This window comes from Sus scrofa, chromosome 1 (assembly GCF_000003025.6).
Source record: "Sus scrofa isolate TJ Tabasco breed Duroc chromosome 1, Sscrofa11.1, whole genome shotgun sequence".
NCBI lineage: Eukaryota > Metazoa > Chordata > Mammalia > Artiodactyla > Suidae > Sus > Sus scrofa.
Genome location: NC_010443.5, coordinates 185530939 through 185543997, shown reverse-complemented (window position 1 = coordinate 185543997; position 13059 = coordinate 185530939). Strand labels below are relative to the sequence as shown.

Below are 13059 nucleotides of genomic sequence, written 5' to 3'. Positions count from 1 at the left end.
GGTAAGTAAAGAAATCTTGGGTCCCTAGCTTATGAAGTCCTTGGGCAAAAAAACCCCCTAAGCATCCAGCCTCGTGCAATGACTTTCAAACAACCTTGAGATGAAATGAGTCACTAATGAAAATGGATGAAAGGTCTTATAACACAATAATGCTCTCCTCTGCGCATATTCTAAGACTTTTACAATCTGGCGATTTGTGGTGATAATATCATCCAAAGAAATCAGAGATATTATATAAAACAAGAATCGAGAGGGACAACAACAGCACCGGGACATAACATTGCAGTGCAAAGAATGGCAGGTCAGGAGCAAGACATTTAGTTTGACACTCAGGCCCAACACCAACTAACCAAGTCCTTCAGCATGCTACAAAAACCCTACAAATCTGGTAAAAGAGGAAAGCAATGGCATGGGTTTTAAATGCCACTTTCCATTCTAAGAATACATTCTATGTCTGGAGAAGGATTATCATTATACCCCCTACCCAACCTCAGCTATGATTCAAATTAGTTTACGCTCCTTGAGAAATTAAGGGCTGCAAGACAAAAATGGGGCTAAGGGACATCTCAGAGAAAACAGCTGGATGTGAAAAATCTGTAGATAATCCATTTACACATAATCAAAAGAGCAATGGGAAAGTAAAATGGCTTGATATTGAGGCTGTGGGGCTTCAGGTCTGATTTGGTTATTAATCAATAAGATTACCACTGATGCAAAGATCTATCCATGCAGTAGATAAAACAATGTGTATCCCTTGGGTGATGCTATGGAACTAAACTCTGAGAACTGCAGCTAAAAATGGCCAGGGTCAACACAGGGTTATTGTACTTGCCATCTAGCTAAAGGAAGGCAAATGAAGGGACAGATGTGCCTTAGGACTCTGCCTGCAGAGTGCTGCTTAAAATAAACCAGTGCTGCCTCTACTATTCTGGGCAAGAGACTGAATATAAATACATTCAACAAATAAATGTGTGGCTATCTAGTGGATGAAGCCTATGCTGAATGGTAAACCCTAAAGATGCCGCCTATCAAAGCAACTCTTCAAGAATAAACCTATGTGACCAGAGCAGGCAGGCCTCATTTATAGTACTAGTAAAGTCAGCACCCTTCTTTCACATATTTACATGTTCAGTTTAATTCAGTTACTAATCTACATGCATAACATCCTCTGCCTGGATAAAACTCTAAAAATAAGAAACTCAAAACAGATTGATAAAATAAGATAAACATCTGCACCTTAATAACCAAAATGGTTATGATTTCTGCATATATAGTGCTTTTTCAAGGTAGAGCATTTTCATGTACATTATCTTACTGGATCACTTGGCGCAAGCAACCATCATGATGTGGATATAATTATCCCCGTGTTGTAAAATAAGGAAACTGACTTGGAGAGGGTAAGTGATTTCCTTAGTGAATGGGTGAGTCTACACTGAACTGCAAACTCTCTTCATTCTACTTCATTGCTTTTTTACAAAACAATTTCCAGCTTTGGGGGAGGGAATTTATATAAGCTTTCATAATCATGCATAATGTTTGAGATCATAGTTTGGCAAATCACTTTGAAAGCAATGCAGTTCAGTCATCTATCAAATCCTCTTTCCATCTTTGGAAAGGAAGAACCATAAGAGACGTGAGAGGAGAACCAGAACAGTATGGCATCATGCTAGTAAAATGTTAAGAATGAGTATAAAAATAGGAAATAATCAGAACTGGGACAGAGAGATTAAGCAGGAGACATCGAGGAGGACAATGAATTTAAGTAATTTGTGAAATCACTGCGTGTAGGTTAAAATGATTAACACAAGTGGAAATTTAGGAATACTGTTCAGAAGTTCTTAGAATCTTCTTGACAGCATACCATCCTCACTAATACCACCTAGTTCAAATAACTGTCGAACTTGAATAACCTGAGAAGCTTTGTGATGTGTAGAAACCTATTTGATGTAGCCAGAACATTCAGGTTAAAAAAAAAAAAAAAAAAAAAACGCAAAATTGGAGTTCCCATCGTGGCTCAGTGGAAACGAATCTGACTAGTATCCATGAGGATGGAGGTTCTATCCCTGGCCGCACTCAGTGGCTTGAGGATCTAGCATTGCCATGAGCAGTGGTGTAAGGTCACAGACGTGGCTCAGGTCCTGCGTGGCTGTGGCTGTGGCTGGCAGCTGCAGCTCCGATTCAACCCCTAGCCTGGGAACCTCCATATACCTTGAGTGTGGCCCTAAAAAGACAAAAAAAAAAAAAAAAAAAATTCCCATCCTTATTCAAGAGACTTCCAAACATCTAGAGGCAGCCAGTTTCCACCTCACTTCCAGTATTTCCCTCAGTGGGTGAAACATCCCTCATCTCTTCTTTCCTTAAAACACATGGCTTCCAATCTCTTTTCTTCCCTGGTTATCCAAGCCTGAATAGACCAGTCGGTTTACATCCATTTTGAAGTCTCCACAATGTGCACATGGGCTGATGACAACAAGCAAGCAATCCTGTTTGTATCACTTCAGCATAAGACTGTGTCAGCCTCCTGAGGTCCTCATCACATGATTTACTCTCACTGGGATTATCATCAAGCCCTCACATTTAGTTTATGAAAATCTGTTTTGCATACTTTAAAAATCAGCTTTGAGTCTAATTTACTTTTAATAAAGTCCACCAATGTTAAGTGCTCAATTTGATGAGTTTTGACAAATGAATACAGTCATGTAACCATCTCTTCAATTAAGACACAGAACAGTTCCATCACCCCTAAAGAGTTCCCGCACTACTCTCTGCAGCCAATTTCCTCCTCTCTTTCCCAACAAGCACTGATCTGCTTTCTGTTGATATAGTTATGTCTTTTCTAAAGTATCATAGAAATGAAAACTTAATGTGTAGTCCTTTGTATTTGGCTTCTTTAAATTACCAAAGCCTTTTGCGATTTGTCTATTTTGTGTGCATAGGCAGTTTGTTCCTTTTGCTTGATTAGTGGTATTCCACTGCATAGACAGACAATGATTTGCCTATCTATTTATCTGCTGATGGGTGTTTACATTAATTCCAGTGTTTGGCTCTCATGAAAAAGGCTGTGGATGTTGTTTTCATTTCCCCCTGGGTAAATACCTAGGAAAGGACTGCTGGATCATATGGTAAGAGAAAAACTCTTTTCTATTATTTCTTCATTCATTCTCACAACATGCCCCAAACCCAAAGTGTGAGTTTTCTACACCTCGTCACTCTATCACTGCTTGGAGTTAGCACAGATCCCACTGGTTAAGGGTTTGGTTCTGTAAAGACTGCTCCCCACTTTAGACATGAACTGCCAGTCGTAGGCCCCCGGGTTCCTCACAACTTCTGTCCAACTTGGCTACAACTGAGGGTTCCCGTGACCACCATCTTGGGTTTGATCATTTGCTAGAGTGGCTCACAGAACCCAAGAAAACAGTTTCCTTACTACTGCTGATTTATTACAAAGGGTACTTTAAAGGACACAAATGAACCATGAGATGAAGAACACAGGGGAGGAGGTCTGGAAGGGTCATGTATGTGGGAGCCTCTGTTCTGGTGGAGTTGGGCTGGGCCACCCTCTTGTCACATGGATTTGTTCACTAATCCAGAAGCTCTCCCCAAATCACACTTTCTATGGAGGCTTCATCATGGAGGCATGATTGATTATTCACTCAACTTCTAGCCCCTCTCACCTCTCTGGAGAATGGGGGTTGGGGCTAAAACTTCTAAACTTCTCATCATTGGCTTGGTCTTTCTGGTGACCAGCCTCCATGTAGGAGCCCACCAAGAGTGGCCTTGGCTTTATTAGAATAAAAGACACTCCAATCACCCAGGATAGTTGATTCACAGAAGACACAGCAGGGAAGGTTAAACCATTTTATTGGAGCTGGTGGGTAGGGACAGACAGTCAGTGACAAGACTCAGTAGGGAAAGGACGTCTTCTATTGCCCAGGTCAAAGGCCCATCAGAATATCATGCCCTCCTCTGCATCCTACAGCAGTAAAACTGGGAAAACTAAAAACTGGGAAAACTGAAAACTCAGCAACTGGGGTCAAAGTATTAGCAGGAATTAGAGCAGAGGTCAACATGTATTTCTTATAATGTCACATATGCCAAGTTTATACTTAAAATTTTCTTCCCCACAAGAAAAGCAATCTGAGATTTTTGACTGAAATTGTGTTGAATCTATAGATCGATCTTTGACATCTCAATAACAGCACATCATCCAATCTATGAACATGGCAGTAGACACGGAGAACTACAGTAATTGATTTTTGAATAGTGAACCAATCTTGAATTACTGGAATAAACTATGCAAAAATCTTCCAATTCCCCCCTCCCACCCTTGATGCTACTGTTATGCATTTGACATATATATATATCATATATACATATATGATATATATAATAATGAACAGGATTTCATTCTATCTACATATATATAATAAATCCTGTTCATTATTATGAATTATGCTTTAACTAGTTAATTATCTTTTAAAGAGACTGGAAAAAAGAACTACTCTTTATATTTACCCTCATTTTTACCATATCCAAAGTACTTCGTAAATCCAAATTCAAATTTCCACTCTGGTATATATATTTTTTTCTGCCTAAAAATATTCAACATTTGTGGTTGTGCTGTTTGTTGTTTGCTGCCAATAACTATGTTCAGTTCTGTTTCTTTGAAACAGGTCTTTATTTTCCTTTCATTTTTGAAAGATATTTGTGCTACATATAGAATCCTAGGTTGACAGTGTCCCCTTTTTTCCTCTCTCTCCTTCTTCCTCCCTTTCAGTACTTTAAAGAAGTCAATCCATTGTCTTTTGGTTTGCAGTGTTTTTTGTTTTCATTCTTCATTCCTCTGTACATATGGCCTCTTCTTTCTTTGGGTGTCTTCGAGATTTTCTTTTCATTATCAGTTGTCAGCAGTATTCCTTATGCCTCTTCCCTCTGGGGTTCACTGAGCATCTAAAATCTTGGCTTTAACATTTTCATCAAATTTGGAAAACACTGGCCATTCTTTTCATTCCTTTACTACCTCCATTTTTCTAAGACACCAGTTACAGAGATTTGAGTCTGCTTGATATTTTTCCCTATTTTACTGTGGCTCTCTTCATTTTTTTTTTCAGCCATTTTCCTCTCTGCTTTCTATTGAATACTTTTTATTGCCATGTTTTCCAGTTCACAGATGTTTGCTTCTACAGTTTTTAAAATGCTATTACCTCAGATGGTATGTTTTTTATTTCAGGTATTTCATTTTTCTGTGTGGAAGTTTTGGTTCCTTTTTGTACTTCCACTTCTCTCAGCATGTTCATGTTTTCCTCTATACTCCTGATCACAGGGAATATAACTGTAGCGGTTGCTTTACTCTTTGTGTCTATTAATTACATTTATAATTTCTGGGTTTGTTTCTATTGATTGAGTCTCCCCACCCACACCTCAGTATAGGTCAGACTTTTACTGCTTTTCTGCATTTCTGGTCATTTTTGATTGGATGCTAGACACTGTTATTTTTATGTTTTGGGGTGCTATATTTTGTTAAAGGTGTTGAACTTGTTCTGGCAGGCAGTTCTATTTTGGATCAATTTTCTCTCTCAAGGCTTGCTTTTAAGCTTTGTTAGAGCAAGTCCAGAGCAGACTTTGATCTAGGGGTAATTTAGCCTCATTAAGTACTACTCATCTGTAGACTATATCCTATTTCCCCTGTATTATGAAGTCTTTCCACTCTGCAGGTGAGAACATGAACTAATCCCCAGGCCTTTGTTGAGCTACAGAAATGCTTCGACCCACTGCTTTCCAGTGGTTTCTTTCCCACCCTGTGGAGTTTTACCCCACCTGTGAGCAAAGCTGTGCTCCGCCAAGGCCTCAAGGGCAACCTCTGCAACTCTCAGGAGCTGTCTCCCTACGAAGCCCTCATCTCTGGGATCTCCTTCACAAATTCTAGTTCTTCAGCTGAAACATCTGGTACTTCAACTCAGTGAGCTCACAGGGCTGTCTGGTTCCTCATCCCTGTGTTTGGGTCTGGAAACTGCCTTCAGGCAATTAAGATGAGGGTGGGAGTTGCCTCACTTATTTCCCTTCTTTTAGGGAGTAGCCCTGATTATCTGTACAAGGTCTGAAAACAGTCATTTAATATATTTGTCCAGGGTTTCACTGTTTACAACAAGGGGAGAAAGGAAGTTTCTGTAGGAGATAATTCTTGATGGGTATAAAGAGAACTGTTTTACATACATTTAGAAAATCTTGAGGGGTTGGGAGGAATCTTGCACACTTGAAGTGATGATAATTTTAGATTTAATTCAACCTCCTGAATTATAACACTCCTAGTAACATTAAGTATTAGTAGTACTCCAATCCAGTTCTTGCTAACCTTTCTTTTTATTCTGAGCGCTTAATTGTTGATATATGTTTTTTGTTTGTTTACTGTCTTTCTCCTAGCTCACATTACAAAGTAATTTCTAAAAGAGTAGGAACTTTTTTCTACACTGTTCATTGCTTTTATCTCCAGTACATGGAGTACCTAACTATTGATAAGTACACATTGTCTTATAAAGTAGTTGTGTATTGCCAGTACACAACTACTTTATAAGACAATGTGTACATCTATTCTTTCACTGGGTAGGTATCTCTCATGGCAGAAAACATACATATTTGTTTATAAAGCTAATTTTGGTTAAATCATATCCTACTTGCTCTTGACCTTCACCATATATATTAAAATAGGGCTCTATGTTTATATACAGGCAAATATTATGAAGAAATAACTCAAATTCATACTTTGAAAGAAAAACGCCAAATACCTAAATGTTTGTCAAAGTAAAGAGTACCTAAGAACGTGGAGTATCCTATGGAAATATTCAGGCATCTGTCATCTTCCATCCTATGGAAATATTCAGGCATCTGGCACCTTTTTTTTTTTTTTTTTTTGTCTTTTTGCTATTTCTTTGGGCTGCTCCCACAGCATATGGAGGTTCCCAGGCTAGGGGTCTAATCGGAGCTGTAGCCACTGGCCTATGCCAGAGCCACAGCAACGCGGGATCTGAGCTGCATCTGCAACCTACACCACAGCTCACGGCAACACTGGATCGTTAACCCACTGAGCAAGGGCAGGGACTGAACCCGCAACCTCATGGTTCCTAGTCGGATTCATTAACCACTGCGCCACGACGGGAATTCCCGGCATCTGGCACCTTTAAGCAGCATATACTAGTATGAGTCTGAAAATGAAGCCTACCTACAGAGAACGGAGTATATGCACACAAAGGTATGACCTATATAATCAGAGCATATGAGATGAAAGAGGGGAGACATCTGAAACTTATGTGTGATAAAATCTTTTGTCATTTAAGAAGTTACAGGCTAGGTTAATTAGTGATTTCATTTATTCTATACATTAGTTACTTTCCAAGAAGTTCTGAAGTTTTTTGCTTTCTAACTATAATTTGTGTTAAGTAAGAAAAAAGCAGTCAGCCTCAACATAAAATCTTTGCTTAAAAGTCAAGGGACAAATTGAAGGTTACATATATTTTCAATCAGATCTCAGTAGGTGTTTCTAGACACCTCTTTTCTCCAGAACCACACCTGGCTTCTGACATTTTGGCTAGTTTTTATTCTGAAGTGAATGATATTTTTTGTCTTCCCTAACACAAACTGCCTCCACCATGACCACCAATACACAGCTTATAACAGGTTACAGGTTAGATGTGTTTTCCTATACTTCATCATATTTTCCAAGATTTCTTTCAAAATTTGTTGACTTGGCAAGTGATGGGACTGGGTTATAGTACTTTAGGCAGAAGAGATGTTCTAGTACACTTTGCTGTATTTTATAGCCTTTTTTTTTTTTTTTTTTTTTCTTTTTAGGGCCGCACCCACGGCATATAGAGATTCCCAGGCTAGGGGTCAAATTGGAACTACAGCTGCTGGCCTACACTACAGCCATAGCAACATCAGATTCTAGTTGCATCTGCGATCTACATCACAGCTCATGGCAATGCTGGATCCTTAACCCACTGAGCGAGGCCACGGATCGAACCCACAACTTCATGGTTCCTAGTCAGATTCGTTTCCACTCCCCCATGATGGAAACTCCAACTTTGCTGTATTAATGAACACAGTGCAGCAACATTTTTGCTTTGGGAAATCTCACTTTAAAACGGGGCTAGTTGACTATTAACTATGCAAGTAATCTTAAATGCCTATACATCCTTTTTTCAATTCTGGCTACTTGATTTACCCTGTGCTATGGTTGACCACTGACTCATCTATAAATTGACAGCTCCTTACTGTCCAGCTGCATGACATCTGGCACAGAGAACACTTGGGTTTTGCCAAATGGTACATTCTTGAACCAGAATACCCTATCCTCTCAAGCATTCTAGATGCCGGGACACTATTACCCTGTGTTAATCTCAAATTAAGTTAATTGCAAATTCTGAACATGCTACCTCATCATCCACTGATGCCTCCCTATGAACAAAACCCAGAGAGTTGTGGTACACAACGTGTGGAGTCTCACGTCATCATGTCAGTCTAGAAGGAACAGCAGATGACTATAAACGGAGTAAGTGTCACGTATGTGGCTACCCTTGACGTGGCAACCCCAGAGCTTTGACAGTTCATCCTGACACTTTACACTAGCTTTAAACAATTAACACTTGACATTTCACATCCAAAAGACCCCATCATTTACACTTCGAGGCTTCTTTCCTAGAAGTATAGGTGTCAAAAACTTGGGTCTTGCATTTGGTTTTGCCTAAGTCACAGAAGCTGAGGGTATGGTGGGACTGAGGCAGGGTATGGAGTCAGACAAGTAGGCTACTTACAGGTCCACTGCACACCAGCTCTGAGGACAGACACACATCATGTAACCTCTCTGCATCACAACTCCTGGGGACAATCATACCCACCTCAGAGAACTGTTTGTAAGGGTGAGACAAAGTGTTCTGTGGAAACACGGCTACCTGACCCTAAGTCACTCACCTATTACAATGTTCTCAATTGTAAAGCATCAATAACTACCTGACCTACCTCACAGGGATAAATCAAGAAAATAAACTTGATTTTTTTTAAGTTCAAAGCATGACACAAACGTTATGCCACTGTTTTCCTAGGACGGTAATTCCATGTGTGAATGGAAGAGGTACACTGAGGATAAGGAGTATAAATGTCAACTTCTGTTTATTTGTTCTTATTTTTTTTTTTTTTTTTTGTCTTTTTAGGGCTGTACCCTGGTATATGGAGGTTCCCAGGCTAGGGGGTGAATTGGAGTTGCAGCTGCCTGCCCACCACAGCCACAGCAATGTGGGATCCAAGCTGCATCTGCGACGTACGCTGCAACTCATGGCAATGCAGGGTCCTTAACCCACTGACTGAGGCCAGGGATTGAACCCATGTCCTAATGGATACTAGTCAGGTTCGTTATCGCTGAGCCATGACGGGAACTCCCAATTTCTGCTTATGAAGAGGGCCTGTTGGTGACTTCCAGGGCCAGCGTGCCTACCTCCCCGCCCCCTCCCTCTCCAGCCCACTGTGGAGACTGTGAGTGGCTGAGTGTGGGCTACTGATGGTTCACAACTGGACCCCTTCTGGGAAAGGTCCCTTTGCCCACCTAGCCCAGATATATCTGGGATGCTCTTCCTCCGGGAGCAGCCTGCAGCCTGGAACAAGAAAGGTGGGGTGACTGTGGGGTCCCATGCTTCAGAGCTGCCCAGGGATCAGGCTAAGGCCAGACCTTGGTGCACGGCACATTTTCTCAGCTTCTTCTCTCTCTCCTGCTTCCCTCACATCCTTACTGTTTTCTTCTGACATTTCCTCAATAAGCCATGGCCCCAGGCTCTGTGTCTACAGAACCTCATCTAAGAAACCACTAATGCTGTCCAGGATTGACTTGCCTGGCAGTGTTTCAGCACTCTTTCTAGGATGGCCCAGGCTTTCCTGAGGGCCCAAGGCACATCAGGAGAGTGCTCCCCAAGGGCAGCCAAGGCTGGTGGCTATTGGAAATGAGCCAGATGCCAAAGTCTGGGCAGAGCACAAGGTAGTACAGCTGGGATGGGATATATCCCCTTTAGAGCATCCTCAAAAAAGGAGGACAGGATGTTGCAAAATCTATGGGCCAAGGGGGTTTCGGTTCCCTGAAGAACAAGAGAGACACCTACCTGACTCCCTGTGTGAGACAACCCTTAGCACATTCTGTTCCAAGTCAAGTCTCCCTGAAATCCTTTCCCCACCTCCAGAGCATCTGAACCCACACATCCTGAGACCCAGCACAGCTGCTGCCCACAGCAGGCACTCACTATCCTCTGACCAAGTCACTGCACACGTTCCAATGGGCCAGAGCAGCGGGACAGGCTCTATGCCGCTATTTCCCATCTCCACCCTTGAAATTCCCACCAAACTCAACACACAGGCCAAGGATGCCACCCCACACACTGCTGTGTGTTTTTGGTGTGTGTGTACATATTGTCTCCTCAAGGTCCCTTGAGCCCCTTACTTCCATAGGGGACATGCCTGAAGCCCCGACTATGTGTCTACACCAGGCTCAGAGCTGAGGTTATAAAAACTGCCTTAGGCACGGTTCTTGTCCGCAAGTTAATTGCACAGGACTGTGTACCTGACAGTCGTTCCAGGTGGATTTGTTGAATGACACTGAGAGTGGCTGGGGGAGCTGGATAAGGATTTATGGAGGAAGGGGTCCCTGAGCTTGATGCTGAGGTAGCAGGATTTAGACAGAACAAGGGGAAAAGGTATCCTGGGGGAGGAGAAGGCACTCAGTGACAGAGACAAGATTTTTAAGTAAGAGAAACCAAGAATTCTGATAAGGGCTGATAGACAAATATATAATCTAAGTAAATGATGCTCAGCAAACGGGAACAATTAACTGCCTGGGGGCCTTACTTTTTTTTTCCTCCTACAGGTGCCCAGAACAGAGTAAATGCTCAATATAGTTTGAATTTCCATAGAGGTTACTTCCTTAAGCTTAGAATGCTCATATGTGCATTTCTGGAAAGTGACTGATCTTTTGAAGCTAATGAACCCCATTGATCTTTTGAAGCTAATGAACAATCTGAGCACCAAATAATCCAGCTCTCTGGCTGGGGCACAAAACCCCATGGGGTGAAGGGACAAAAGTGCTCAACCTTTCTGTGAATGAACACCCAAGTCCAGACCACAGGTGGGGGATAAGACAGAGCTTTTCCTTCCTGAGTTGGTAACGAGTCAGGCTTAGGAGGTGTGCAGTCAGAGGATAGACCTCTTACGTTGGGCACGGGCAACACTGCAACTGATTGGCCCTCCTGCTACACTTAAGCAATGGTTGTGGGTTTCAGTCAACCAAGCCTCAGAACAGCCAGCAGCTCATCCCCCTCTGGTCTCTGCTCTGTCTCTGGACCTCATCCTGGAGGCTGGCTTCCGCCTGGCATGGATGCATCTCCAAACTCCTCAGCTTGGCACTCAGGACACTGGAAGGTCTGGCCTCATATCATGCCTGCCTCCCGTCTCCTTTTCAGACCCTCTTGGTTCTTCTCTGCCTCTCTCCACTGCTCAATCACTTTTTAATGAAAGGTCAAGCCCTGGTTAAAGGCCACCTCCTGGGTGAAGGTTTCCATGACCTGATGATCAGAATGAACTGCTCCCTCTCCTGGGGACTTATTTCATTTCTCTGCACTTCAATTCCTTCAACTAAAAAAGGGAATAATGATCTGTATTCTGTCACTTCAGAGTTTCTGAAAGGTTCAAATGAGGTGATGTATGTGGCTCTAATCTCTAAAATCTTAAAGAGTCGAAGAATGAATAAAAATGTGCACGGAACTTAATGTTCTCATTGTTTACTATGTTCAATGCAGCCCTGTTTTTAGTTGGCTCCTAGAACATGGTTGCTGCATACTAATAGAGTAGAAGAGACTGAAAATTATTTCTGTACTCTGTTTCACATTCATGCAACCATTTTAATGGTTTAAATCAACCCAATACTCTGAAAATACATCTTAACTGATTATATTAAATTTGATCTTGCTAAAAAATTTCCAAATGGAGCATCAACACTGATGTCAGTTATGTGGCAGCTAGCCTAACTGAATCAAAATAGCATTCATACTTTCTGTGTGTGTGCAATAAAACTGCGGACATTTTTAGACATTTTTCAGACATTTCCCAAACTACTGACATCTGTTGTTTATATTTCAAGTTTCCCCAAATAGAGAGTAAAGCATCATCCTTCCAAACTGGGTAGCAAAGACTACTCACTAAATGACTACTTTCCTAACAAGATTCCATAAAGGCATCTGACAAGGTCTGTAGTGACATTTTTGTACATATGAAGGGGAAATAAGAAAATAATTTATACCTGGGTGAAAGATTATGCTTAAACCTAACAGGAGCCCTCTGATGGTAACTACAGAATTCGATCCTAAACTCTGCTGAATTCAACTTTTTTTAATTCAAGATTTTCAAGATGTCAAGGAGAGTAGGTTGATCACCATAATAAAAATGAAGTAAAATCAAAGATGGTGAATCCACTGGCTGATAGGGTCAAAACCTATACACTGACAAGACATTATAAAAATGACAAATCTAACAAGATAAAACATTTTGAAAGAGACAAGTATAAATTTATATGCATAAGTTCACACAGTCAAGTCTCATAAATAAAGATGTGTGCAATTGCCCCCTATACCATTTTTCATAATAGCAAGAAGCCAACCTAAACATCCATCAACAAGGGGAGAGCTAAGTACTTTAACTAAATATAGTATACTCTGTAGCTATTTTTAAAAAAATACTACAGGAGACCAAAATATAATGATATGGAAGAATGACCAATTTTGGGTGATAAAAGCAGGTTGGGCATATTATATATAGATTGGCCCCATTCTTGTTTTGTTTTTAAAGAATTCCACGTATGTGTTTTCTTTCTTTTTTTAAAATCTGGAACATCTAGACCATAGAATTTAATTCATTATAGTTACATATATAGTTGTGTCTTATTTATCTTCTTACTCCTTGTTTTCTATTTGTCCTACTTGTAGCATATTCCTGTTTTAAGTAACTTTTAAAGCTTTTTTTTTTTTTTGGATGAAA

At 40.9% G+C, this 13059-nt stretch overlaps 1 protein-coding gene across 1 annotated transcript in view; it reads right to left on the bottom strand.

The window, feature by feature from the left end:
- The window catches only part of PELI2 (pellino E3 ubiquitin protein ligase family member 2), a 206354-nt gene that overhangs the window by 60163 nt on the left and 133132 nt on the right, over positions 1 to 13059 (bottom strand).